This window comes from Phocoena phocoena, chromosome 8 (assembly GCF_963924675.1).
Source record: "Phocoena phocoena chromosome 8, mPhoPho1.1, whole genome shotgun sequence".
NCBI lineage: Eukaryota > Metazoa > Chordata > Mammalia > Artiodactyla > Phocoenidae > Phocoena > Phocoena phocoena.
The window spans coordinates 5,478,453-5,504,046 of record NC_089226.1 but is presented as its reverse complement, the minus strand read 5'-3'; the positions used below and the strand labels follow the sequence as shown (position 1 = coordinate 5,504,046).

General features: G+C 39.0%; 1 pseudogene; it reads right to left on the bottom strand.

Moving 5' to 3' along the window:
- Window positions 1-2,346: 2,346 nt before the first annotated feature.
- On the bottom strand, window positions 2,347-18,108 carry LOC136126455 (pre-mRNA-splicing factor 38B pseudogene; annotated as a pseudogene).
- Window positions 18,109-25,594: the final 7,486 nt, after the last annotated feature.

The window sequence follows — 25,594 nt, the reverse complement described above, 5'->3', positions numbered from 1 at the left end:
AATGCACAAATTGAAAATAATAATATAACCTTTTGCTGATTTGCTATAATGGGCAAGGTTTCCATGCTTACTACCTGAGGTTCCTTTAAAGATGACACGTTTGAGTCCAGCCTTTTCATGCCGCTGCCTGGTGAATAACTGCTGACATTCACACACAACGTGTGAGTTGCTATGTAGAATAGGTGACCACTGGTGACCGATCACCTTTATATTTGTATATGCAGACATCAAATAAAAGAATGATAAATCATTTCACACAGATAAAGCAGGCATGTTGCAGTTGCAACCTGTTTTTTAGCCAAGTTTTGTCGAATGACTTCCTCCAAGCAAACACTGGTTGCTCCCTGCTGGACTGCTTTCCCTGCTACTACTCTCCAGTTCTCTATATTTTTGTAGAAGACTATAGCTCAAACGGTACTTCTGTTGCAGTAGCCTCCAGCAGTATACCCCGTGTACAGTACCTGAAAGAGCAAACTATCAGAAGAACCCAGTATTTGCATTTACATTTGCACAAATCTTAATGACAATTGCAAAATTCCTACACAGTACATTCAGCTTATTCTAAGGCAACTTTCAAGTTAACTGCCTAATTCCTGAGTGTCTATTCCATTTTCTCACCCACTGACTCTAATTAACCATATATTTTTATATTTCTCTACACAGCTGGAGAGGAGAGGAGGGTAGCATATGAAGACTCAGAGGGAGTTTCTAAGTCAAATATATTCTATAGGTAATGACCAGAATATTGCCATAACTGTTATAACAAATGAACTGTATATAACTGGATTTTTTTAAATCAGTCATTACTGCAGCACTGTTTTTATAAGTCTATTAGGTACATCTTATTGCCTTCTTAATTCATATTCAGAGGACTCAGGAGAAATAATGTTTTTCTTATTGCTGCCTATAGGTTCATTAAAATCCGTATTTCATGGAATGAAGCTAATTATCTCACTTGAGAGATGGAAGGCTAAAAAAGCATCTAAGGAATAAAACTACACCACAAAATGTTAACCATAAAAAGCTTGTAGAAGCATCAAAAGATTATCTAATAAAGCTGGAATCTGCTACTTGAAAACTTCAATACGTAATTTTATTTTACTGAGCCATACTGTTACTGGTCCTACACTAACATCAATGAGATGACCATAGTATAATTTTATTTTTTTTTAAGGATTTAATCCAGTATTTATTCCACACTCATGATCCTTCTCTGTAATCAGAATACAAGTCATAAGAATAATCTATCAAATAATTTGCTGATAATCTTAAATAATGCAGCATAGCATTACTTTAAATACTTCTCTGTTCTAGATTAAGTTTAAAACCTCAAACAGCAATCTTCATTATCAATAAAAAAAAGCTTTCAATTTAAAAAAGGACACTATATCAAGCTGTTTCATAATTTAAGTTTTCCATTTATAAAAATGCTTTGGAAGCTTGAGGCTTACATCTATTTCTCTATCCATCTGCCCCACCCTCTCCTAATTTCACGTTAGTATAGGGCTGCTGCAAGAATGCTAGGCTTTAGACATTAATTTCTCCTTTTATACAGTACTTTAAAATCTGAAAAATTCAAGAAAAGGATTACATGTCATGTATTTTTTCAAATAAAAAAGGAAAACTTAGTGAATAAATTTTAGTCATACTAACAGTGTCCCTTTGAGGTAGAATGCCAAAAGGACTTTTGATCAAATCACAGCCTAACTGAAACCTTTGCATCAGAAACTAACTTCTCCTAAATTCTCTCTAAAGTTAACTGTGGAGAATATTAGGTTTGACATATTAACAAGAGCCTTTCAAGATAATATACAGTGGACAAGAATGTGAATCCTACAACTGCTGCCTTCATGTACACTGAAAGCATGTAATTCTCCTATAATAGACATCCAAGATCCATTTTCAAAGTTTTTAGCATTCTATTATGAAAAGCGCAGCCATGTTAACTTCAGTACCCAAACCATAATCCCACACCTACAAAACAAAAATAGAATTAGTGGCAGTTTATTGCCTTATACAAATTTGACCAACATGGCAACCATGCCAAAGGAATTAAAACATTTTCAGGACATATGTACAGACTGTACATCTCAAAAACAATTAAACAATAAAATGCAAGAATAATCTGTGCATCATGTATCAAACTCAACAGTTGGGTGAAAACATCAATGCAATAAATGGGATTACAAAGGCACTTCCCTACACAAAAGAGGAAATGAAAATGCAGCCTACAGGGAGCTTGAAGAATGTGTAACTACTGCACCATCTCAACTTGGGAGGAAAAAAAAAAGCAGATTTAATCCAACATTTATAGGATTCAATGTGATCCACTTTTACCAAAGATTTTCACACACTCTCCTCTTTGCTTTGATGCTGTCTTGGCTCTCTGGTTCTGTACTTTGCCTCCTTCGGTGATCACGTTTGTCAGACTGGTCCTTACTATCACTGTGATCTCGTTTGTGGGAACGTTCTTTGCTTCTGCTACGCTTCCTAGATTTTTCTTTGCTGGGGCTATGTTCCCGTTTTCTTGATTTTTCAACACTGTCAGTTCTTCCTTGACTGCCACTTCTACTCCGTTTGATTTTTCTTTACTTTCATTTTTATGTTTACTTGATTTCTCTTTGCTACTGATTCTACTTCGTTTCCCCACATTTCTACTTCTACTCCAATGCTTTCTTTCTTGAAATCTTTTTTGTCATCTCTATGCCGCCTATCAGCTTTGTCTTCTTTATATTTCTTTTCTTCTACCTCACTGCTACTTCTCCGTTCCTTGGACCGCTCTCTTGACCTCTCCTTTTCACAGTCATTACCTCTTTCCTTATCACAGTCACGATCTCATCTTCTACCTCTCTCATTTTCTTTCTCTCTTTCCCGATCCCTGTCCCTTCTATCCCCTTTCTTATCACAACTTCGACTACGGCTTCTATGTCTTTCCCTACTCCTGCTGTGCCTGCCTTCCAGCCCCCGATCAATATTTCGGGATCTTCGCCTTTCTTTTTCCCTTTCTTTGGCTTCACGCTCTGGTCGCCGGCGTTCTTTCTCTCTTTCTAATTCTCGGTCAAAACTAGAAGACCCATGGCCCTCCCGATGATGGTTTCTACTTCTGGATCTTCTTGGGGACCTCCATGGACTCAGTGATCTCCTTGGAGGCCCTGAACGCCTGCATTCAACATGTCTGTCTATTTCCTCAGCGCTTTCCTTTCCATCTTTCTTGTTTTTTCTTGGCCGCGTTTTAATCTGTTGATCAATATTCTTCTGACCTGGAACCGGAATTGGTTGTGCCAAGTAAATAAATAAATAAATATACTAAAAAACAGTTACAGAGCTTCAAAAATATTGATCCTAAATATGTTTTAATCTCTAAAAGCAGAAATTATGTCACTTTCTCATGTTCATAACTTCTAATACTATATTATTTTTTATTTTTCTTTAACATCTTTATTGGAATCTAATTGCTTTACAATGGTGTGTTAGTTTCTGCTGTATAACAAAGTGAATCAGCTATACATATACATATATCCCCATATCTACTCCCTCTTGCATCTCTCTTCCACCCTCCCTATCTAATATTATTTTAAATAACGCATTAATTCAAAATATACCTGCTTTTTAAAATAAAAAGCGTAAAACAAACTGACTGGATTTCATGACAACTGGATAGATTTAAAATATGTTAGTTAATACTGTCGAATAGCTTTGGAAAATTAGAAACATCACAACTATCAAAATACAAAAACATATGCACTCACAGCACCCCATGCATATACTATTATATAATATTATCTACCATTTATTACGTACAAACTATATGATACAAATACCTTCTTAATTCATACATCAACCCTGTATGGTAGCTAGATAATTTTATACCCATTTTACTCATTAGGTAAACAGGCTCAAGAAAGGTTAAAAAATTTGTGCAAAATTATAATACTAGTAAGAAAGAATTCAAATTTAAGTATGACTTACATTAGTTTTATACACTAAGGCATGCTGGGTTTCCTAATGATCCCAAAGAGCGTTCTGGTGTTTGCAACGTTTGTTTTTCACTTAGCCGTTCATTCATCCCTTTATTTATTTTTTTTTTATAAGTTTATGCATTTTATTATCTTTGGCTGCGCTGGGTCTTCGTTACTGCGCACAGCCTTTCTGTAGTTGCAGCGAGCAGGGGCTACTCTTCGTTGTGGTGTGCAGAGTTCTCATTGCGGGGGCTTCTCCTGTCGCAGAGCATTGGCTCTAGGCACGCAGGCTTCAGTAGTTGTGGCACGTGGGCTCAGTAGTTGTGGCTTGCGGGCTCTAGAGCACAGGCTCAGTAGTTGTGGCGCACAGGCTTAGTTGCTCCATGGCATGTGGGATCTTCCCGGACCAGGGCTCGGACCCGTGTCCCCTGCACTGGCAGGCGGATTCTTAACCACTGCCCCACCAGGGAAGTCCCTCACTTTAAATGGAATTTAAATAGCCATTTAAATTCAACATAGTTCTCTGATATTTGGAACTGAGAGTTTGAAACTTTGTCAAAAAGATCTAGAGCTGAAGTTCACTTTAAGATTAAAAACTTCTACATACTATAAGACCTAAAAAATTGTATGTCTGAAAAGAATCACACACGATGAAGACCACACTGTTAACCAGAGAGTTACAAAATCAGTCAGCTACTAAATAACTTGTAAGAATCAAACAATTTTTGTCAGCCCTCAAGTTTAGCATACACAATGTCATAAGAAAGATAATTTACAGCTAGAGGGAAAGAAACTTCTAAAGACTATATCCTCTATACCACCAAGTATGATCTTAAACAAAAGCTGCGTGGATATCCTATTATAATCCTATGGTTCCCTAGTTGTTCCTTTTCTTAAATATTTCATATTTTCATTTTGCCTGCTCCAGTACATAGCTGATAATAAGTAAATGTTGATGAAAATAGTAAATTTCAGATTTAAAGAAATATAAATCCCCTTTTGCTTATAAATCATTCATCCATTAAACAAATATTTACTGGCCATTTTACTAAGTCCTAGCTGGTAGGAATACTCCAAAAAACAAAATCCCTGCTCTCTTGGAGTTTATATCCTAATGGGGAAGACAAATGTTCTTAAAAGATGTATTTGCTGGGTAGTGATAAGTGCATAAAGCCTGTTAAAGGGAACGGAGAACGCCTGCTTTACAGTAGGTAACCAGAGAAGCCTCCGTGAGGAGGTGACCTGTGAACAGAGACCTGAATAAACTGAGTGAATTACGTGGGTACCTGTGGAAAGCCCATCTGGGCAGGGGGATCCACAAGTGCAAAGACCCTGGGGCAAGAGCAGCTTGATGGCTAGGGTGTGCAATAGAGTATCGGTGGAGCGACAGGAGAAAGGGCCTCAGAAATAGGGCCAGACCTTGCAGGGCTTTCCAAGCAATAGAGTATCGGTGGAGCGACAGGAGAAAGGGCCTCAGAAATAGGGCCAGACCTTGCAGGGCTTTCCAAGCAATAGAGTATCAGTGGAGCGACAGGAGAAAGGGCTTCAGAAATAGGGCCAGACATTGCAGGGCTCTCCAAGTTGTACTAAGAACACCTGAAATAGGAATCTACTGAGGTTTCTGTGAAAGAGGAATATGGCCTTGCTTATATTATAGAGGTTTAACCCAGCTGCCATATAAAGACTAGTACTGAGCTGGACACAAATCAAACAAGGAGACCAGTTTAGGGCTGTTGCCTTGGTCTAGTCAAGGAGGTAATGGTGATTTTGAGCTAGGGTGGGAGCAATGGAGGAAGTGAGAAATGCCCCAAGCCAAGATCCATTTTGAGGGTAGGGACAACAGAGTTTGCTGATACAGTGGGTATGAGCTGGAGAAAAAGCAGAGTCGCATTTGACCCCAAAGACTTTGATGTTTCAAGGTAACTTTCAATTTTCTCAATCACAGTTCTGACTAATCCTAACTCTTCCCATAAGCTTAGGTAAAATCAATTCACCCTGAATCTCTCATCTTAAGGCCAAACAATCACGGAATTTATTCACAGTCCCTTTGAGGACACAGAGCACCTTTATGTTAAAGGATTCTTCCTTCTAACTTTTATACCCTCTCAGGAATAACTCCTAACAACAAAGCCAAGTAATGGAGCCTTTGCCCTTTCGTGTCCTTTCTTTTCCACCCTCTTCTCATTTCTCATGACCCAGTAAGAAAAAAAGTTGCACAGTGAGGAAGCACTGAGTGAAAACTTCAGCGATGGTCTTTCTTCAGTCAATGACTTCCCAGGCAGCTGGGTTTACTAATCATCTCCTGTTCCGCCAACACCACGTACCTACAAAAGTCACTAACCCGTGCGTTCATGCAGGCTTAAGGTCACTCTGATACAAAGACAGGCGAGATTTAATATAACCAGCTGCCTTTTCAGAGAACTTATTTTAAACACATGCACACATATAGCTAACAAACACAATTAAGACTTTTCAATAGTGCAATAAAATGTTATCTCCATAATTTTTAAAAGCCCCAGCATATTATACTACCTTGTTGGTTAGTACAGACTGACTTTCCTCTTTCCTGTGTGTTCTTTCTACCTCTAGCTTTTGCCCTTTTCCAAAATCATAGTCTTCTGTAGCAAATATTTTTTGTGAGCATTTACTGTGTTAACCCTGTAGTAAGCACTCCACTGCATAATGTCATTTATGCCTCACGACAGCTCTCTAAGTACTATCATTACCACCACTTTGCAGATGAGTAAACCCATGATTGATCAGATTACCAAGAGTGACAGAGCCAGGAGGTGTCCCTGTACTGAAGGCTCCACATTTCATGCTCCTACCTACCATTAATTATCTCTTAGTCCCTCTAGGAAACCTTCCTAAAATACAAATTGAATGATATCAGTTCCTGCTCAAATAAAATACCTCCAAGTGTTTTCAAATGCCTACAAAATAGAGTACAAACTCCTTAGCACATCAGCCTTAACATCATCTCCAATTAATCCTCCTCATTCCCCACATTACTGCCAACACACACTACTGGCCATTTTCCAAATATGTTCCATACTATTCCACCTGTGTTGTTCTCACATTAATCCATCAAACCAGGCTCAGCCTGTTGACACCAAGCCATCTCTCTAAAATCCAACTCAAATGCCACTCTTCCTGAAATTTTTTTCCCAAAAACTTACAAGACATACACAATTTTTTTTAAAATAGATTTTTCCCTCTTGGAGACTCCACAGCATTTTATAGTTTTTCAGGCAACAATCATTCTGCCTTGTTCGTACAAATTTCTTCTCTCACCTCTCAGACTATATAAATTCCAGGGCAGGGACTGTTTTTTGTAATCTTCATTTCCTACATATCACCTGCACATAAAATGTTTGTAGAATTAATTCTGGGCATAAAACTTAAGTTTTTAAAGATGCAGGTCCCACTTGCCAGTTATACTAATTGAGATTACTATCTTAAGATATGACTTTCAGATTACCAACCCCATCAAATATCAATACCTAAACCAAGTTGTTTAATTCTTGTAGGCACATTCTCCCCATTTATAGCTAGTCAACAAGATCAAACTCTTCCCTACTCAGAAGGGAGCATATAACAGCATGATACAAGTGGAAATAACTGGACACCATTAAGTTCATAAAATATTTCTTTACAGATTTTAATTTTACATTTTCTATATATGAATAATATATTCTTGAAAATATATCTATGCGATATACCTTAAAGACAGGAATTGCAATAGTAGCAATCTAGCTTTTATAATATTAATAATACAAATTAACCCTGAAATACCACTTAAATTCACTAAGTGCTACCAGAAGTAACTGTTTTTAATGATGTGACAGAAAAAAGTTTTTCTTAGTATAATTTAAATGCCTCCTTTAAAGAGCAGCAAAGAATGTGCAGTCATCTTTAATCTACCATACCACAGCTCTACTTGGAACCCTGAGGCCAACTAGTTCCACCATGTGTCACATTCCTGTCACCTCCCTTGATCACTGCCCCTCAAGGCAAGCTCTTGCAACACACCAAGAGTGTACCTCCTCCCAGCCCTATACAGGGCTACAGCTGTAGGAACTCCATATCACAAACAAACAACTGAGAGATTTGGACTGTTAAAGACAGTCATGGTATGAAATAAAATACACTGTTCAATAAATAGTAATTTCCAAAATTATTTCTAACTACCTACAAATATGCGTAAAAAGAAGTCTAGACTGATCTTCCTGAATATTAATGAGTTACTTTTGAGTAGTAAGATTTTGGATATACCCTCCATACCACCAGGTTTTTTATAATGGGCATATATAATTTTTTTAAGGAATAAAGTGACTCTTTTAAAATGAAGAGTATTCAGCTCCAGACCCACCCCTACTAAGAGCACACACAAACCCACATTCTCCCATGACAGTTTCATTCACTTCAGGCTTTATCTACCACTTCTGTAGACATGATTACAAATCTATATTCTTAACATCTCTGGCCACCCCTATTCCCTACTCCTCAAGTCCCAGTTCCCCATTGTTAACTGCTTCCTAAAAGGAATCAACTGAGTTTTCCACTGGCAATGCAAACGAAATAAATCATATATAAAATCCCACTTGTCCACATACACTAGCACACCCTCTTTATTTCCCAATGTGCATTAGGAACAAGAAGTGCAGTAAGTCCCCAAGTCACTCAAGTTTAAAACCTAAAAGTTGTCTTTAACTTGGACCTCTCTCCCTTACCCCACATACAAAATTATCAAGCCTGCCATGCCACCTCTGTAAGCATTTGACATCTAATATTTCATTCCTACAAACACCACACTAGTTTCAATCTTCATCATCTACGTTCTGAAACACCACTAACAATCACAGGTCAAGCAATAAATATGATAAAGTTTACTATCCTCAATACAAAACATAACACACCGCACAGGAGTGAACAACAAATATTTTTTGATGGAAGGAAGGAAGGAAGGAGGGAGGGGAGGGGAAGGGAGGGGAGAGGAAGGGAGGGGAAGGGAAGGGAAGGGAGGGAAGGGAAGGGAGGGAAGGGAGGGGAGGGGAGGGGAGGGGGAGGGGAGGGAGAGGGAAGGAGATGGGAGGGGAGGGGAGGAGATGGGAGGGGAGGGGAGGGGAGGGGAGGAGATGGGAGGGGAGGGGAGGGGAGGAAAAAATAGTCTTCCCACTTCCCATTTCTTCTTCCTCCAGCAAATCATTCTGCAGTTATTCAATCTTCCTAAAACATAGCTCTAATCAGGTCACAAAAGCCATCACTTAGCAATGTCACATGAATAAAATAAAAACTCAACTTGGCATTCAAACCATTCCAACATGGGGACTCTTCCTCTCTCCTCTGCTTTATTACTCCAAATTCTATTCCACTACACACATAGATGATCTATTTTCCAATCTCTGTCTTTGCTCATGTACCCCATGAAATACCATCTCATAGTTTTACTTCTCAAAATCCTATTTATCCTTCAAAGCTCAGTGAAAATGTCACTTCTCCATCGCAACAAAGCCAAAGCAATCTGCAATCTTCCTTGTATTAGAGCACTCACAGTACTTTGTAACTTTCTTGTGTCACTTAACACATACTGATCTGTAATTAAAATATTTATAAATATATTACATTCACCACCAGATGAACTTTAAGTTTCCTGTAAACAAGAACCACAACTTTTATTTACTTATCTCTCATTCACCCAACATAATGCCTAGCATAATGACATAAAGGACTCCAAGAAATGACAGAACTACTCATCAATAATAATAAAACACAACAGCAGTAGCAGCTAAATTTGCGTGCTTTATATATGCCAGATACTACTTTAATATACATATAATTTCATTTATTTCTCACAACAACTTGAGAAAGGTACTGTTTTATCTCCATTTTACAGAAAAGAAAACTGAGGCAGAGAGATAATTAACTTACTTGAGGTTTAACACTATAATATTCTTCAATTGGATAAATAATTCTACAATTAACATCTTTCTATGTATAGCTAGTGCCTTACTTTGGACTACTTCATCAGATTCTAAAAATTATAACACTGAGTCAAAACTATACACGTTTTGATGGTTCTTATACTTTTAAATGCTTTCTAAAAGGATTAACCATTTTATAAACCCCCAACAATGTATGAGGATAACAATTTTACTGCCTCCTTGTCAGCCCAGTATGTCACTATCATTTTCCCACTGTCTTAGTTCAAACTGGCAAAGCATGACGTGCATAATTCTTATGTTAAACAACAGTACACTTAAGGCTCATGACGAGTGTTTCGGGGTAGTTATTGCTATTGTCATAAACGATGTTTTAAGAGATACTCTGCCTGAATAATTTTCTGGGACTTATCTCATAGTATTTACACAGACAAAAGGGAATCGAGCTCTGAACCTATTCAAATATTCTTTAAACCTCTGATAATATTCTGTTCATTCATGTATTCAACAGAACTTTACTGACAGCTCACCAGGATCAGGTATGATACTAGTCCCTGGTCAAATCAATAAAATACAATCCCTACCTTCAAAAGGATCACAGTTCTTTAAACATCAAAGTCAACTTGAGCTTGGGTGAGTTGGTTCATGAATCAGAAACTGACTTAAAGAGGGGTCGCTCTCAAGTCAGTTTTAGAACTGATTCCAACTGGAAGTATTTCAATTTCACACAGAGTTCAAGATGGCAGAGTAGAAGGACGTGCTCTCACTCCCTCTTGTGAGAGCACAGGAATCACGACTAACTGCTGAACAATCATCGACAGGAAGACACTGGAACTCACCAAAAGAGATACCCCACATCCAGAGACAAAGGAGTAGCCACAATGAGATGGGAGGAGGGGCGCAATCACAATAAAATCAAATCCCATCGCTGCTGGGTGGGTGACTCACAAACTGGAGAACACTCATACCACAGAAGTCCATCCACTGGAGTGAAGGTTCTGAGCCCCACATCAGGCTTCCCAACCTGGGGGTCTGGAACAGAGGAGGAATTCCAAGAGAATCAGACTTTGAAGGCTAGCAGGATTTGACTGCAAGACTTCGAGAGAACTGGGGGAAACAGAGACTCCATTCTTGGAGGGCACACACAAAGTAGTGTGCTCATCGGGACCCAGGGGAAGGAGCAGTGACCCCATACGAGACTGAACCAGACATACCTGCTAGTGTTGGAAGGGTCTCCTGCAGAGGCAGGGGTGGCTGTGAGGACAAGGACACTGGCAGCAGAAGTTCTGGAAAGTACTCCTTGGCATGAGCCCTACCAGAGTCCGCCATTAGCTCCACCAAAGAGCCCGGCTAGGCTCCAGTGTTGGGTCGCCTCAGGCCAAATAACCAACAGGGAGGGACCCAGCCCCACCCATCAACAGTCAAGTGGATTAAAGTTTTACTGAGCTCTACCCACCAGAAAACAACCAGCTCTATCCACCACCAGTCCCTCCCATCAGGAAACTTGCACAAGCCTCTGAGACAGCCTATCCGCCAGAGGGCAGACGGCAGAAGCAAGAAGAACTACAATCCTGCAGGCTGTGGAACAAAAACTACATTCACAGAAAGATAGACAAGATGAAAAGGCAGAGGGCTATGTACCAGATGCAGGAAAAAGATAAAACCCCAGAAAAACAACTAAATAAAGTGGAGACAGGCAACCTTCCAGAAAAAGAAATCAGAATAATGATAATGAAGATGATGCAGGACCTCGGAAAAAGAATGGAGGCAAAGATAGAGAAGATGCAAGAAATGTTTAACAAAGACCTAGAAGAATTAAAGAACAAACAAACAGAGATGAGAAATACAATAACTGAAATGAAAACTACACTAGAAGGAATCAATAGCAGAATAACTGAGGCAGAAGAACAGATAAGTGACCTGGAAGATGGAATGGTGGAATTCACTGCTGCGGAACAGAATAAAGAAAAAAGAATGAAAAGAAATGAAGACATCCTAAGAGACCTCTGGAAAAATATTAAACGCAACAACACTCACATTATAGGGGTCCCAGAAGGAGAAAAGAGAGAGAAAGGACCCAAGAAAATATTTTAAGAGATTATAGTCGAAAACTTCCCTAACATGGGAAAGGAAATAGCCACGCAAGTCCAGGATGCGCAGCAAGTCGCATACAGGATAAACCCAAGGAGAAACACGCCGAGACACATAGTAATCAAATTGGTAAAAATTAAAGACAAAGAAAAATAATTGAAAGCAGCAAGGGAAAAACGACAAATAACATACAAGGGAACTCCCATAAGGTTAACAACTGATTTCTCAGCAGAAACTCTACAAGCCAGAAGGGAGTGGCATGATATACTTAAAGTGAATAAAGGGAAGAACCTACAAGCAAGATTACTCTACCCTGCAAGGATCTCATTCAGATTCGATGGAGAAATCAAAAGCTTTACAGACAAGCAAAAGCTAAGAGAATTCAGCACCACCAAACCAGCTATACAACAAATGCTAAAGGAACTTCTCTTAGTGGGAAACACAAGAAAAGAAAAGGACCTACAAAAACAAACCCAGGGCTTCCCTGGTGGCGCAGTGGTTGAGAGTCCGCCTGCCAATGCAGGGGACACGGGTTCGTGCCCCGGTCCAGGAAGATCCCACATGCTGCAGAGCGGCTGCACCCGTAAGCCGTGGCCACTGAGCCTGCGCGTCCAGAGCCTGTTGCTCCACAACAGAAGAGGCCACAACAGTGAGAGGCCCGCGTACCGCAAAAAAAAAAAAACCCGAAACAATTAAGAAAATGGTCATAGGAACATACATATCGATAATTACCTTAAACATGAAGGGATTAAATGCTCCAACCAAAAGACACAGGCTTGCTGAATAGATACAAAAAAAAGACCCATATATATGCTGTCTACAAGAGACCCACTTCAGACCTAGGGACACATACAGACTGAAAGTGAGGGGACGGAAAAAGATATTCCGTGCAAATGGAAATCAAGAAAGCTGGAGTAGCAATACTCATACAGATAAAATAAACTTTAAAATAAAGAATGTTACAAGAGACAAGGAATGACACTACATAATGATCAAGGGATTAATCCAAGAAGAAGACTTAACAATTATAAATATATATACACCCAACATAGAAGCACCTCAATACATAAAGAAACTGCTAACAGCTATAAAACATGAAATCGACAGTAACACAATAATAGTGGGGGACTTTAACACCTCATTTACACCAATGGACAGATCATCAAATTAATAAGGAAACACAAGTTTTAAATGATACACTAGACCAGTGAGATTTAATTGATATTTATACGACATTCCATCCAAAAACAGCAGATTACACTTTCTTCTCAAGTGTGCACGGAACATTCTCCAGGATAGATCACATCTTGGGTCACAAAATCAAGCGTCAGTAAATTTAAGAAAAGTGAAATCATATCAAGCATCTCTTCTGACCACAACACTATGAGATTAGAAATGAATTACAGGGAAAAAAAACATAAGAAACACAAACACATGGAGGCTAAACAATATGTTACTAAACAACCAAGAGTTCACTCTAGAAATCAAAGAGGAAATCAAAAAATACGTAGAGACAAATGACAATGAACACACGACAATCCAAAACCTATGGGATGCAGCAAAAGCAGTTCTAAGAGGGAAATTTAGAGCAATACAAGCCTACCTCAAGACACAAGAAAAATCTCAAATAAACAATCTAAACTTACACCTAAAGGAACTAGAGAAGGAAGAACAAACAAAACCCAAAGTTAGCAGAAGGAAAGAAATCATAAAAAGCAGAGCAGAAATAAATGAAACAGAAACAATGAAAACAACAGCAAAGATCTATACAATTAAAAACTGGTGCTTTGAGAAGATAAACAAAATTGATAAACCATTAGCCAGACTCATCAAGAAAAAGAGGGAGAGGACTCAAATCAATAAAATTAGAAATGGAAAAGGAGAAGTTACAACAGACACCACAGAAATACAAAGCATCCTAAGAGAGTACTACAAGCAACTCTATGCCAATAAAATGGACAACCTGGAAGAAACAAACAAATTCTTAGAAAGGTATAACCTTCCAAGACTGAACCAGGAAGAAACAGAATATATGAACACGCCAATCACAAGTAATGAAATTGAAACTGTGATTAAAAATCTTCCAACAAACAAAAGTCCAGGACCAGATGGCTTCAAAGGTGAATTGTATCAAACATTTAGAGAAGAGCTAACACCATCCTTCTCAAACTCTTCCAAAAAATTGCAGAGGAAGGAACACTCCCAAACTCATTCTATGAGGCCACCATCACCCTGATACCAAAACCAGACAAAGATACTACACAAAAAGAAAATTACAGGGCTTCCCTGGTGGCGCAGTGGTTGAGAGTCCGCCTGCCAATGCGGGGGACACAGGTTCGTGCCCCGGTCCGGGAATATCCCGCATGCCGCGGAGCGGCTGGGCCCATGAGCCATGGCCGCTGAGCCTGCAAGTCCAGAGCCTGTGCTCCGCAACAGGCGAGGCCACAACAGTGAGAGGCCCACATACCATCAAAAAGAAAAAAAAAAGAATAAAGAAAATTACAGACCAATATAACTGATGAATACAGATGCAAAAATCCTGAAGAAAATACTAGCAAACGGAATCCAACAACACATTAAAACATCATGATGAAGTGGGATTTATTCCAGGGATGCAAGGATTCTTCAGTGTACGCAGATCAATCAATGTGATACACCATATTAACAAACTGAAGGATAAAAACCATATGATCATCTCAATAGATGCAGAAAAAGTTTTTGACAAAATTCAACACCTATTTATGATAAAAACTCGCCAGAAAGTGGGCATAGAGGAAACCTACCTCAACATAATAAAGGCCATATACAACAAACCCACAGCAAACATCATTCTCAATGGTGAAAAACTGAAAGCATTTCCTCTAAGATCAGGAACAAGACAAGGATGTCCACTCTAGCCACTATTATTCAACGAAGTTTTGGAAGTCCTAGCCATGGCAATCAGAGAAGAAAAAGAAATAAGAGGAATACAAATTGGAAAAGAAGAAGTAAAACTGTCACTGCAGATGACATGATACTATACATAAAGAATCCTGGGCTTCCCTGGTGGCACAGTGGTTAAGAGTCCGCCTGCCGATGCAGGGGACACGGGTTCGTGCCCCGGTCCGGGAAGATCCCACATGCCGCAGAGCTGGGCCGGTGAGCCGTGGCTGCTGAGCCTGCGTGTCTGGAGCCTGTACTCCACAGCGGGAGAGGCCACAGCAGTGAGAGACCCGCGTACCGTAAAAAAAAAAAAAAACAGAATCCTAAAGATGCCACCAGAAAACTACTAGAGCTAATCAACGAATTTGGTAAAGTTGCAGGATACAAAATTAATGCACAGAAATCTCTTGCATTCCTATACACTAATGATGAAAAATCTGAAAAAGAAATTAAGGGAACTCTCCCATTTACCACTGCAACAAAAAGAATAAAATACCTAGGAATAAACCTACCTAAGGAGGTAAAAGACCTGTACTCAGAAAACTATAAGAAGACACTGATGAAAGAAATTAAAGATGATATCAACAGATGGAGTGATATACCATGTTCCTGAATTGGAAGAATCAATATTGTGAAAATGACTATACTACCCAAAGCAATCTACAGATGCAATGCTATCGCTATCAAATTACCAATGGCATTTTTTACGGAACTAGAACAAAAAATCTTAAAATTTGTATGGAGACACAAAAGACCCCGAATAGCCAAAGCAGTCTTGAGGGAAAAAAAATGGAGCTGGAAGAATCAGACTCCCAGACTTCAGACTGTACTACAAAGCTACAGTAACCAAGACAATATGGTACTGGCACAAAAACAGAAACATAGATCAATGGAACAGGATAGAAAGCCCAGAGATAAACCCACACACCTATGGTCAACTAATCTATGACAAAGGAGGCAAGGATATACAATAGAGAAAAGACAGTCTCTTCAGTAAGTGGTACTGGGAAAACTGGACAGCTACATGTAAAAGAATGAAATTAGAACCCTCCCTAACACCATACACAAAAATAAACTCAAAATGGATTAGAGACCTAAATGTAAGACCAGACACTATAAAACTCTTACAGAAAAACATAGGAAGAACACTCTTTGACATAAATCACAGCAAGATCCTTTCTGAGACACCTCCTAGAGTAATGGAAATAAAAACAAAAATAAACAAATGGGACCTAATGAAACTTCAAAGCTTTTGCACAGCAAAGGAAACCATAAACAAGACGAAAAGACAACCCTCAGAATGGGAGAAAATATTTTCAAACAAATCAACGGACAAAGGATTAATCTCCAAAATACATAAACAGCTCATGCAGCTCAAGATTAAAAAAAAAAAAATCCCAATCCAAAAATGGGCAGAAGACCTAAATAGACATTTCTCCAAAGAAGACATACAAATGGCCAAGAAGCACATGAAAAGATGTTCAACATCACTAATTATTAGAGAAATGCAAATCAAAACTACAATGAGGTATCACCTCACACCAGTTAGAATGGGTATCAATAGAAAATCTACAAACAACAAATACTCAAGAGGGTGTGGAGAAAAGGGAAGCCTCTTGCACTGTTGGTGGGAATGTAAATTGATACAGCCACTATGGAGAACAGTATGGAGGTTTCTTAAAAAACTAAAAATAGAATTACCATATGATCCAGCAATCACACTACTGGGCATATACCCAGAGAAAACCATAACTCAAGAAGACACATGCACCCCAATGTTCACTGCAGCACTATTTACAATAGTCAGTTCATGGAAGCAACCTAAGTGTCCATCAACAGACTAATGGATAAAGAAGATATGGTACATATATACAATGGAATGTTACTCAGCCGTGAAAAAGAATGAAATTGGGTCATTTGTAGAGACGTGGATGGATCTAGAGACTGTCATACAGAGTGAAGTAAGTCAGAAAGAGATAAACAAATAACGTATATTAACGCATGTATGTGGAACCTAGAAAAATGGTACAGATGAACCAGTTTGCAGGGCAGAAGTAGAGACACAGATGTAAAGAACAAATGTATGGACACCAAGAGGGGGAAAGTGGCGTGGGGTGGAGGTGGGGGTGGAATGAATTGGGAGATTGGGATTGACATGTATACACTGAGATGTGTACAAAACTGATGACTAATAAGAACCTGCTGTATAAAAAAATAAAAATTAAAAATAAAAGGTTAAAATGCTAAAAAAGAAAAAAAATACTGTTATCACTATTACTCGTTTCTCCACATACTTCTAAAATCCTGGCTGAATCTTCCCTCTCCTCCTTTTCTTGTGCTCCACACCCCAAACAATACGCTGATGACTCAGGCTACAGTGACCTATGACCCCAAGGTTCCTTCTGCTCTATCTGTGCTTAGACACACCCTCGTGTACTTCTGTACTGCGTGCCTACTATGTATCACCTGCTGTGCAAGACACAGTGTACAGTGAGTAAAGCTGACATGGTCTCTGCCCTCCTGGAGCCTGGAGTCCACTGCCTCTCTCACAGTCATTTAGCCAAGCAAGAGAATAGGGAAACACAATGCCGCTCAGATTACCTCTTACAACAAATGCTGTAGTGCAAGGATGACAATAATACACTAAATTAGATAAGGAAAATAATAGGATGCCATTAAGATAAGGGACAAAGTCAAAAGAGAACCATTCTGAAATTCATTTAAAACAACAAAAAATTTCCTAGAAAACCTATAATAAGTCAAACAACTACAAGGTTAAAAATATAGACACTACTGAGACAAAAAAAAACACTGACCACTGACCAATCTACAAGGTAAAAAATCGGATACGGGTATGAAAGAACAACATATTCCAACATATTTTTTTAGCTTTTTAGAAAAAAGATCATATAGAATAAAGGAAAATATGTATATCAGGGTGGAAATGAACTCAGAGGGCTTAATTTTAAGGGATTTCATACATTTATAAAAAGCACTGAAATGGCATTAATATTGAAATTTTTATTACTAGTAGATACTCAAGAAAAGAGGTGCTCATGCCAAACCGTAAGTGCAGGCTCCCAGCTGAGAGCCTGCTGCTGACTCAGAGTCACACGAGCAGAGTGGTTTCCCAAAGCACACTCATTTTCTACCACACGAAAATCTATCCCAAACTGTTTTTCACTATGTGGCATTCTTGAAGGGTTGTGACTCAAGAGAAAGACTATAAGAAACATAGCCAGCTATACATGGTATCAAATGTATTCCTTTGAGAAATATGACTAAATAAGGAAACAAATGAACTAACAGGAACATTTGATACCTATCCAAACCTCTCAGCCCTTCAAAGAAATTGTTTCCTTTTTTTGTATTGAAGCATAATTGATTTATAGTATTATATTAGTTTCAGGTGTACAGCATCACGGTTCAGTATTTTTATAGATTATACTCCACCTAGTTATTATAAAATAATGGCTACATTTCCCTGTGCTGTACAATCTATCCTTGCTGCTCATCTATTTTATACACAGTAGTTTATACCTCTTAATCCCATAACCCTATCTTGCCCCTCCCCTTTTCCCTCTCCCCACCAGTAACCACTAATTTGTCTTCTATACCTGTGAGTCTGTTTGTTTTGTTATAGACATTTATTTATTTTTTAGATTCCACACGTAAGTGATAACATATAGTATCTGTCTTCCTCTGTCTGACTTATTTCACTAAGCATAATACTCTCTAGGTCCATCTGAGTTGCTGCAAATGGCAGAATTTTATTGTTTTTTATGGCTGAGTAGTATTCCATTGTATATACATTCCACAGCTTCTTTATCCATTCATCATCTGTTGATGGACACTTGGGTTGCCTCCGTACCTTGACTATTATACATAACGCTATTGTGAACACTGGGGTGCATGTATATTTTTGAATTTGTGTTTTTAAAAATTGCTTCCTTGTATGAAAACATCAGATGCAGCATTACCAGAGACAGCAATGTTTGTGCTTCTCAAGTCCAATGTATTTAGGACGAGACCCTACTTTGCCACCTCACCAGCTGATATCAATCAATCTTCCTCTTTAAGCTTGTGATACCTCCTCTGTAAAACAGGGAAAAGCAGATGTCTGTATTTTCTATTGTATGTCTAACAAACGTGTAAGAAGAATACAATTATTAACTGCTCTGAGAATTTTATGTTGATGTCTATTTTCCCTAATTATCTTATGTCACTGAAATATAGCCTCTGAAATTAAGGTATCTCATTTTACATATTAATTTCCTAATACAAGACTTATCCTGAAATCCTAATTTTATTTCTTAATATTGACAGCTATGATGAATAAAAACAGCAATTTGGGCTTCCCTGGTGGCACAGTGGTTGAGAGTCCACCTGCCAATTCAGGGGACACGGGTTCGTGCACCGGTCCGGGAAGATCCCACATGCCGTGGAGCGGCTGGGCCCGTGAGCCATGGCCGCTGAGCCTACGCGTCGAAGCCTGTGCTCCGCAACGGGAGAGGCCACAGCAGTGAAAGGCCCGTGTACCGCAAAAACAAAACAAACAAACAAACAAAAAAACACAGCAATTTATCTATAACAAAGCTTTAAAAAAACTATTCAGGTTGAACCTGTGGAGAATTTTCTAAACTATACTTAGACAACAATGTTACTGCTGACTAACAACTGGTTCATACAGAACAGTGAGGATTGATACCCACCTCTTCCTATCATCAGAAGTGAAATACCATAGTTCTTTGTTTTGCTCTAAGGAATATTCTCACTTTGTATACCGTAGCAGGATTATTTCTGAAACTATCACACTGTAAGCTCTTCAACTGTCTAGTTATTGAATACATTGTGCTTTTGTTAATAGCTTTATGGTATTTTCCATCTCTTTTGAAGAGTTTATTATGTCATTAATGAGAAAAAAACAAGAAGGAAGGAAATTAAGGTTCATTAAGCACCAAATGCGTGCCAGACACTATAAAAATTAACCTACATATGTCATACCTAATTTATTCTTCAAAAAATCCTGTGAGAAAAGTAAAACAGCTCCCCCTGCCCCAGCCCCAAGGTCACAAGGCTCTAGAATGCTACAGCCAGGATCTGAATAACAGCAATCCTTACTCCAGACCACACTATTACCTGTGATTTCAGCTTTTTAAAAAATCTTACTGCTTTTTCAGATTATAAAAATAATACCTGTTCACTGCCAAAATTCTGCGAACTATAAAAAAAATACAAAGAATATTAAGAACTATCTGAACTCCTACCATGCTTATATCTTAGTGAATTTTTTTCTTTATAAAATAGAAAAGTTGCAGGGTTTTATTATTACGTTAAATTACAAATTAATATATAGATACACTCTCATTGTTAAAAGTCAAGTAGGAGTCAAAGTAAGCCCTTTATTATCTCCAGTTCCAGTCATTATTAACAGTTTTACTAAAAAGACTTTTCTTTATGCCTGTACATGCTTATATTCAAATTAAAAATGGTTCATTGAGTGTATTTTCATAAACATCTTATTTTCTGTGCATGTGTGTGTATTATTCTATACCTTGCTTTTCTGCATCTTATGTGGCTTGATGATCTTTCCAGACCTTTTATATACAGAGCTGACTCATGCTTTTTAATTAATTTTTTTTTTTCCACTGCGTTGGGTCTTCGTTGCTATGCGCAGGCTTTCTCTAGTTGCGGCGAGCACGGGCTACTCTTCGTTGCAGTGCACAGGCTTCTCATTGCAGTGGCTTCTCTTGTTGCGGAGCACGGGCTCTAGGCGCGCAGGCTTCAGTACCTGTGGCACACAGGCTCAGTAGTTGCGGCTCGTGGGCTCTAGAGCGCAGGCTCTGTAGTTGTGGCACACGGGCTTAGTTGCTCTGCAGCATGTGGGATCTTCCCAGACCAGGGCTTGAACCCATGTCCCCTGCATTGGCAGGTGGATTCTTAACCACTACGCCACCAGGGAAGTCCCCTGACTCATGCTTTTAAATGCTAGCTTTTGTTTGATAGAGCTCAACTTCTTACAGAGTTCTTCATACCTTTTTCACTTTTATATCATGATTTTCCCTTGTTATTAAATAGTCTTAAGTAATAAAGTTTATAATGGCTAAGTAACATTCTTCTATATGGATATATCATAACTATATTTTGTTGGACATTATGATTTACCAAATTTTCATCATTAGATATAATACTACAATGAGTATCTTTGGTTAAATCTTTAAGATCCTCGAAATGGAATTACTAGGTCAAAGGTAACACTTCAAGGCTCTTGATACATATTCCTACATTGCCCTTCAGAAAAATCACACCATTTAACACACCCACAGCAGTGTATGAATTCCATTACATTATTTTTGCCTTTTAAAGAATTATTTATTCAAGGAACAGATGTTTAAAAATTACACTGGGGGGCTTCCCTGGTGGCGCAGTGGTTAGGAGTCTGCCTGCCGATGCAGGGGACACGGGTTCGTGCCCCGGTCCGGGAAGATCCCACATGCCGCGGAGCGGCTGGGCCCGTGAGCCATGGGCGCTGAGCCTGCGCGTCCGGAGCCCGTGCTCCGCAACGGGAGAGGCCACAGCGGTGAGAGGCCCGCGTACCGCAAAACAAAAACAAAAACAAAATTACACTGGGGACTTCCCTGGTGGCTCAGTGGTTAAGAATTTGCCTGCCGATGCAGGGGACACGGGTTCAAGCCCTGGTTCGGGAAGATCCCACATCCCGCGGAGCAACTAAGCCCATGAGCCACAACTACTGAGCCTGCGCTCTAGAGCCCGCAAGCCACAAATACTGAAGCCCATGAGCCTAAAGCCCATGCTCCGCAACAAAGAGAAGCCACCGCAATGAGAAGCCTGCGCACCGCAACGAAGAGTAGCCCCTGCTCGCCGCAGCTAGAGAAAGCCTGCGCTTAGCAACGAAGACCCAACACAGCCAAAAATAAATAAATAAATAAGTGTAAAAAAAAAAAAAAAAATTACACCGAATGCTATAAAATCCATCTTCGAATTTGGCTTAGATCCAAAAAATACCTTATAATTTGAACCAACAAGTTGTGATTTCTTAGATATTGGTTAAGAGAATTCTAAACCAGTAGACAATAAGTAGACTGGTCCTATCTTGATGAGGCACCACTAATTAACTCCCAAGGTGATGGTGATAAGATAATGAAGTTAACAGACACTGTTACTTTTATCTGGTTTACAGACTCTCCTTTTCTCAAGCTTTTCTCCCTTAATGAAATATGATGTACTCCAATAACCCTGACTGTAGAATATAATACTGTCAAATGAATCATTTTTCCACCAGCCTACATCACAACATCTTGAAACAGTTTCAATAAGAGGAAAATGTGCCTTTGAATGTAAAAAACACATGGCAGAAAACAGTAAACTTTTAAAAGTAAGTGGACTATATGAATGCATGTAAATGTATTCATAAAAACACAGAAAACATCTAATTTGCTTAAGCTCAATGTTTAAATGCAACTATACTTTAAAATTATATTTGACAGGAACTTACTGAATGAAACACATCAACAATATATTAATTACACATATTTATAACTAAAATATTATGGAAGAAATAGAGCAAAAAATACGGAGGGTTGAAGACAACAACAAAGGACATTTACCTCAAACATGCCAGTGTGATTACATGCCTCACCCTTGTATTATCTCCACCACAGAAAAGGGAGATAATTTATAGTTTAGAAGTTCTAAACTGACATTACCTTTACAACTACAGTATACTTTTATCTTCTCTAACACCTTTACCATCACTTACACTAATTGGTCTACTTCCAGCTTAACAGCTTTACTCTCAACTGTAGTCATGTCTAATCTTTGATTATCAATGGAGGAAAACAACAAACTCCCCTAGGATATACTGTCACCAAACTGGTTAAGAGGCAACAATGGTCAGCTAATTAGTAGATGGTGCCTGTGCATTTTCAGGATGCTGTCTATGCTAATACACTGCTTTCCATTAACAGTTTAACTGGCAACTTCTCTCCTCGACAGGGGATTCCAACTCATCAAAGATGTTTGCTGAACTGGGCAAAATATTGATCACCATTGCAAATTAGTTATTCTTCTTAACCAAACAAACACAGTAGAGTCAGTCAAATACTCCAGGAAAACAATAGGAACAAGCTCTTAGACATAGATGGCAGAACAGGTCTTCCAAATCCAACTGTGTAAGAGAAACAAGGTTCAAGTGTATCTGTGCCTGAATTAAAGTAAGGATATACCACCAGTAAGTAATATAACTGACTTTGCCAGCATGCCTAGAGGTAAATGACTATCAGGTCTGAAAGAACTGCAGTCTTTCTTGGAGGCTGTCTCCTTGATGTAATGATGCTGCCATCAGTTAAAACATCAAAGCTTTGTAAATGCTACTCCCTCTACACAGCATGCTTTAGCCTCTCGCTAGGCCAAACTCTAAGCCCAACCAGGGAAAAGCACCTAGGGAAACTCCCTGAATACCCATAGGGGCATCTCAGTAAAATTATTCTGGCTCCAAAATGAAGGAAGAATGAGCTGGAATGGAAAAGTTTCAGGTAGAGAAAGCAGTAAGGAGGCTGCTGCAGTAACTGAAAGAGAATATCAGATGTAGCAGTGGAGGTGGCAAGAGGCAGACAAACCTGACATTGGTTTAAAAGGTGTAAAAGTAGAACTACATAGATAAATCAAATCCAGGTGTGCTTTGCGGGAAGGAACTGGAGAGCCAGAGGGTAAGTTAAGAAGACAGAGGGAGGATCTTAGGAAGACAACAAGGAAAGGAAGGGGCACCAAACCTACATACCTCTGAAAAAGACTGGTCCTAATCTTGCCCTCCTCCTCCTGGACACCTAGGGAGTGGCCACCTAAATTCTGTCAGATAGGGATCCATCCCTCTCCCTGTTCATTACCTCACTTTGCTTCTTAAACAGGAACTTGTGATATATGGAGACAGATCTTATCTATGAATAAGGACATACACTTGATACCAAATATGGCCACAGTCTATGGATAGGTAACTATACACATTCTCATTATTTCCCAACCCAAGCAAAAAGAGCAGTAGATAAGGAAACGTGATACATAAAGAACGTGCAGTGCACGTTAATTTTGAGTGCCTGTTTCCAGGAGCGCTCAGAAACAGAGCCTTAATATTTTCAGACAGAATATGGTCTGCACAGAGTGCCAACGGCTAAATCCAGCTACGTTACACACTATTAACTAATTACATGTTGAGGAAAAATAGTCCACAATATGTAAAAGTCTGATACTAATCTACTGTTCTAGAAACTTTATCCTTAACTGGAGCAGAAGGCCTGAAAACTCACAGGGCAATCAAAAATCACTTACTCATAAAAACAGAGTAGATTGGTGGTTGCCAGGGGCTGGGGGGTAGAGGAAATGGGGAGATGTTACTCAAACAGTACAAACTTCCAGTTATAAGATGAGTTAGTTCTGAGGATCTAATGTGCAGCATGCTGACTCCAGTCAACAGTACCGCACTGTACACTTGCAAGTTGCTAAGAGAGTAGATCTTAAATATTCTCACCATAACAACAACAACAAACATGTAATTTTGAGAGGTAAAGGATGTGCTAACTAACCTTACGTGGTAAACATTTTGCAATGTATATGTGCGTCAAATCATCACATTAAACTTACACAATATTATGTGTCAATTATATCTCAATAAAGCTGGAAAAAAATTATTTCTTGTTACCAGTAGGCAAACACACCACATTATAACCCAGAGTTATACAACTCTAGCTGGAAACTTCTGTGACGGCAGGTAACACACCTATTTTGCTCATCTTTGTATTGCCAGAGCTTACAAAGTATTTGGAAATCAATATGCACTCAGTAAGTACCTGTTCAAAAATGCTGCCACCGAGATCTTTAGGCAAAAATCTGTATCAGACCTGCTAACACAGGTGAACTGCCTACCACATGGTTGTACAAATGGACTGCTGCCAGGGATCTGAGCAGATTTGGGTTGGTTAGTTATTCTAACTCAGGAAGGATATAATTATGCAAGTTTTAACTATTCAAGCTTAATTATATTAAAATTACATTATAAATGAAATGGTATATTCTTTATTTGTAATTAAAAGCAAGTAGGTGGGGTTAGAGCCTTAGGTGCCTAACTCACATTCAGTTCAATTCCAACTTCTGAAGCAAACATGAACCCTTGTAACTCACCATTTATTAATCGAGAGAGGAATTAAAAACTCATGCAGCACACATGTATACAGATCTCTGATCGTCTGGCCCCCGAGTTTAAAAACTAGAAAGAAAGTTCTCCAAAGGTACTGTAATAATTCATATATTTTCAATTTCCCAAGACAGTCTCAATCTCAAATACAGTTGGACCTTGAACAATGCAAGGGTTAATCAGCATATAATTTATAGGCGCCTCCCACCTCCGCATCCGCAGATTCAACCAATCACAGACCATGTAGTGATGTAGTATTTACTACTGGAAAATATCCACATGTAAGTGGACACACACAGTTCACACCTGCACTGTTCAAGAGTCAACTCTGACGTACCATACATGATGACGTGTGTCATATGGGAATGTGGAATGCACAGTCACTGTCACCAGGAGGCCCCTACTTCCCTGACTCCTTCCCATTCTCCAACCCCCAAAGAAAGTAAGTTACGAATGATTCATTTTGAAGAAAA